We start from the raw sequence: 5,483 nt of genomic DNA on the forward strand, positions 1-5,483 counted from the left end.
AAAGAGGAGGAGAAGAGAAGAGAAGAGAAGAGAAGAGAAGAGAAGAGAAGAGAAGAGAAGAGAAGAGAAGAGAAGAGAAGAGAAGAGAAGAGAAGAGAAGAGAAGAGAAGAGAAGAGAAGAGAAGAGAAGAGAAGAGAAGAGAAGAGAAGAGAAGAGAAGAGAAGGGAGGAGAAGAGAAGGGAGGAGAAGAGAAGGGAGGAGAAGAGAAGGGAGGAGAAGAGAAGGGAGGAGAAGAGAAGGGAGGAGAAGAGAAGGGAGGAGAAGAGAAGGGAGGAGAAGGGAGGAGAAGGGAGGAGAAGGGAGGAGAAGAGAAGGGAGGAGAAGAGAAGGGAGGAGAAGAGAAGGGAGGAGAAGAGAAGGGAGGAGAAGAGAAGGGAGGAGAAGGGAGGGGAGGAGTGGGGAGGGGAGGAGTGGGGAGGGGAGCAGAGGAGAGGAAAGAAAATGAAAAGAGAAAAGGGGAGGAGAAGGGAGAGGAGGGAAAAGGGAAAGGAGAGGGGATGAGGAGGAAACAGAGAGGGAAGGAAAAAGGGAATGAAAAAAAAAATTAAAATGAGAGGAGTAGAAGAAAAAGGGAAGGGAAAATGGAAGGAGAAAGGGAAGGAAAAGGGAAGGAAAAAGGGAAGGAGGGGAAAGGAGAAGAGAGGAGAAGAGAGGAGAAAGAAAGAGAAGAGAGGAGAAGAGAGGAGAAAGAAGAGAAGAGAAGAGAAGAGAAGAGAAGAGAAGAGAAGAGAAGAGAAGAGAAGAGAAGAGAAGAGAAGAGAAGAGAAGAGAAGAGAAGAGAAGAGAAGAGAAGAGAAGAGAAGAAAGAGAAGATTGTATCATTTATTAAAAATAAATAAATGCGAGAATCCTGGCTGAGATGTGAAAAGGGTACTTTTTTAGCAGTCTTCCTATTTATAGCTGAAGGAACCTGGGAAGCTCATCTAGTGCAATCCCCTGCCTTAGCAGAACTCCTAGATTAGGTCACTCAGGAACGCATCCAGGCAGGGTTTGAGTAATGTCTCCAGAGAAGGAGACCCCACAGCCTCTCTGGGCAACCTGCTCCAGTGCTGCATCACCCTTACTGAAGGGTCTGAAAGTCTGAATGGCCTTCAGAATTGAAAAACTAGTTGAGTTATGAACTGTAAAAGTTTACCTCAGCAGTCTAAGAGCATGTGTCTCTCATGAAACTAGGACACATCTACACGTCTCTTTTTCCCCCTTAAATTCCTCACATCCCTAGCATGTATGACAAAATGTGTCATAATATGTTGGCAGACAGTGCTTGGTGGCAGGCTTTAATTTTAACAGTCTTTCAGACCAGAAGCTGTGTAGCTCAGCTCTAGATTCAGACACTTACATTTAGACACTCAAATGTAGTTGCTGCAGACGCCTTAAATTTGGAGGCTCCTCAGTTGTGCAGTCAGACATGAGTACCACTGAGAGAATCTGGTCCATGTTGGAGCTGTGGGTGGTTCCTCACTGAGTGGCTGACGCTCGTTCAAAACTCAGCAACATCTCTTGGCAACTCAGATGCCAAAGAGGTATTTATCTGCTAGCTCTGCTTCTCTTGGCAGCAAATCTGGAAATATTCACACAATAATTTGCATTATTTTGGCAACAGCACGAAATGTGAACCAACAGTAATAGAAGCCACTCTCAGCAGTGGCAGATGGGCTGCACAGCTAAGGGTGGAATTAGGCTGCAAGTTCACACATCTCTCACAACTACGCTGTGCTCCTAGTTAGATTCAGTGGGTTTACAGACTTCCAGAAGCAAAAGCAGCTGTCAGCCACGCTCAATTAGACAGGTTGGCAGATGTTTGGCCTCACTAGAACATCGTGAGGACACAGAACAAACTCAAAGGTAGCCCAGCAATAGCATTTCTCACACTGGAGAAGAGTAAGGAGGCTGTGGATGCCCATCCCTGGAGGTATTCGAGGCCAGGCTGGATGTGGCTCTGGGCAGCCTGGTTGAGTGCTTGGTGCCCTGCACACAGCAGGGGCGTTGAAACTGTGTGATCATTGTTCCTTTCAACCCAGGCTATTCTGTGATCCTATGATTCTCTGATACATTTTATTCACAGACAAAGGTCGCATGTCTTAAAGCATCATAAAACTATGTTTTAATTTATGCACTGAAAGAAACACTACAACAGCAACAATGAACAACTTGGTTTTGATTTGGATTTCTTTTTATTTTCTTTTTTTTTTTCTCTCCCTCTCCTTTTCAACCTTAGAATATCATATAGGGAAGAACCACTGGTGTCCCCACACAATATGACATAACCCCACTGACACAGCAGTACCAGTTAATGTCTTTTTTTTAAGGCTGCCAAATATGCAAACAGAAACAGGCTGGACTTCTAATGTGGCCGAATATTTCCCTTTCCAGGGAACAACTCCATTAATCACATACCTTCATCTACCTGTCCAGCAGTTCATTGTTTTTTCTGCTGAAAGAGACTTTGCAATTAAAATCGTACTGAAATGAGAGCCATAGTTTTCCAGAATGAAGACTCAGAATGCCCTCAGTGAAAAACAACCTATTTCTTTTAAAAAAGATTTCTCATTTGCACCATGGCTTATTATACATGTAGAAGTATGTTCATTTTGTGTGTGTCTCAAGTTTACCATCAACATGAAGCATGAAAAATGCACACATTTTTTATTCTAAATGAAGTTGAAACAAATTTATTACCAAAGATTTCTTAATACAATCCTTGTGAAATGTTCTGTATTTACGAATCTCTATTTTCTCACTGAAGGTGGTTCCATAGTGCTGCTCACTGGACAAGAGGAATAATTTATTGCATTATTTGGTGGCTGTTTTTCACAGCCTGATGTTAAAACAGCTGGTCTTGTCCTACTGCCTCTTCCTCCCTGAAAAGCAAAGTAAACAAATCAACAAATAAATAAAAGGGAATGTACAGACAGAAACTTAATTCACACCATTAGCTTATCCAGCTATCAAACTCCATTCAGACGAGGAGATTTTAAGAGTAGTTCCTCCCATGAACTACAACTCTGACTCTCAACAGAAATTATTTCTGTTCTCAACAATTTCAGTGCCTGTAAGTGCAGCCTTGCCTTACCTTATTGGAGAGTTCTAATGAAATCTTAGGAAAACTTGCCTCCCTCACTTTCAAGATCTCCAATCTTTAAGTCCGTGTCAGCATTCACTTTTTGCTACCGCCTCTTCAGTGACAGAAAGCCAGCATGCATGTTTCAGTTTGTTTTCCAAGCTTGCCCTTTGACAACAGAATGATGAAAAGACACCACGTTTCTCCAGCCGGTTGCTGATTTGAACACAAGCTGAAGTGGTGTGAGCGGTTTCCCATGAAGTAACTTGGCAATTTAATTATCAAATGCATTAGTTGTGTTTTCTAGTTTCTATTAGTAGGGGAGAGAAAGCTGAAACTTCAAGTAAGCTTCCTGTGCTGTTAGGAAAGACCCTGGATAACGGTGCTTCTCATTAGTACAAGGTGTCACCGCCTGGGAGTTAAGTTTTTGTGTAGCGAAAACCACCAGCAGAAAAGTCAGTCTGCCCTTCATATTCATTTTGCCATATTCCAGCATTTTTTCCTGTAAATACCACGGCCAAAGGAATATTTAGGGCAGTTTCGGCATATGTGGGGAGATTGAAGTCATCGTTCCATCAATCAGTGTCTCTTATTCTGCCAGCATCTGACAGGTGACAAACTGGTCTTCTGTTTTTCTAGGGTAGACATCACTGAGCAATGATAAAGAGGAATCAATCCTATACAATTAAGAGGAAAAATGTATGAGATCTGCTCATTCTGGGAGTGAAGCAAGTCTTGTGGTCAGTAGACGAAAAGATGATTCAGAAACATGGAAGATATATTTTTGTATATCAGAAGTACAGTTAATGGGAAGATACATGAGTTAAGTGACAGGTAACCATAATTTCAGTGTTAAAATGTCCGTTTGGATTGTTGTTAATTTGTTTAATGTACTTAGCAGTGTATTAGCAGCAGATATTTTAGGGTACGTATTTTAGTGTCTCTGTGGCAGATGCTTGGTTTTCATAAACCACACGTATATTTTACTTTTAAAATAAAAGCAGGGTGCCTCATCCAGAGACTAATTATACTGCAAAGCAAAACCAGCATGTTGCTCTACACAGGTTACCAAAGCCATCCTCCTTCAGCTAGATCTGGCTACTTAATAGCTTTCATTAGCTGGGAACAGTTTCCAAAGCACTCTGTTAAAGCCATTTCCAAACCATTCTGTCCTAAATCAGGAAGAAAAATTAGCACGTGTCCAAACAAAAATTGCTACAACTTTTTTTGTTCCCAAAAGAGAAATGAAATGGACAAATTTGTATTTTCTCATTCCTGACATGAGAATACAGTACAGCTAAAGAGAACAGGTAGTCAGAGCTTCACTGGCCATAAACCATTCTGTAATGAATAAGTCCTTTATTTTTTTGTTCTATCAGATAGCAAACCCCAGAATAACAACTGTCCCACTGACTCTGTGTCAGTGTGAGGATTAGAGGGAAGAGTGGAGAAAAGTGGTTTAATTCTATTTGTATGAATGAAGAAGATTAAATCATTTCATCAGTGTTTGTAACACAGTTTACTTGCTTTCAGGTAACATAAGCAATCTCCATTTTAAGCAGTACCTCCTGACCTGGGGAAAGAACATCCAGCAGTTCTGGAGGCTAACATACACTATATAAGTGCTCTCACAAAAAGCACTGGTGCTGTGATGAGCTCAACCTTCCCCTCTTTCACATCACCAGTGCTGTAGAGCAAGGGGCAAGTTCTCAGAGCAAACACGGTAAGAACAATCCATGCACTGAAAGGCACACTCATACAGTGCTATACAATGCAAAATAGTTTTCTTACTAACAGTGATGGTGAAGATAAGAGCCAACTGACCTACAATCTACAGAACATTTCTACCAATACATGCATGTGAACCTCCCTTCTCCACTCTTTGCCCTCTCCTTTCAGACACAGGACACTCACCTGAGACGCAGTGTAGACAGGAATCTTTCAAATAAGCACAGGACATCTAACACCAATTAAGCCTCCCCAGCTTTTCTCTTGGCCTGTAACTTTCTCTCCACAAGGATACAGATCTTCTGTAGGATCCATGGCATGTTTGCAGGCTTCTGAATGTTTCAGGTGTCCCAAGGCATCTAAAATAGTTCTAGCCATTCATGCATAAGCACCTGAATTCTACTCAGCGATCTGCAAGGAGAAAATCTCAAGAGTAACATGAGCGTACTTTGTTTGCAAGAACATCATCTGCAGGTTTCTGTTCCTTCCGTTACTGTTTCCTACTTTCACACTGCCAAGAAAAAGCACAGCAACAGAAAAAGGGCACAGGAATATACATCCTTCATTTCTAAGCCCTTTGTGAACTGAATTTCCCACACTGTCTGGAGATGCCTCAGCAAACTTCTTTCTAAATCACCCAGCTGCACAGTGCCAAAGGGCTGCCGTCCTGTAACCAAGTGCTGTCAGAACATG

The sequence above is a fragment of the Phasianus colchicus genome, chromosome Z, assembly GCF_987193195.1.
Source record: "Phasianus colchicus chromosome Z, bPhaCol1.hap1.1, whole genome shotgun sequence".
Classification (NCBI taxonomy): Eukaryota; Metazoa; Chordata; class Aves; order Galliformes; family Phasianidae; genus Phasianus; species Phasianus colchicus.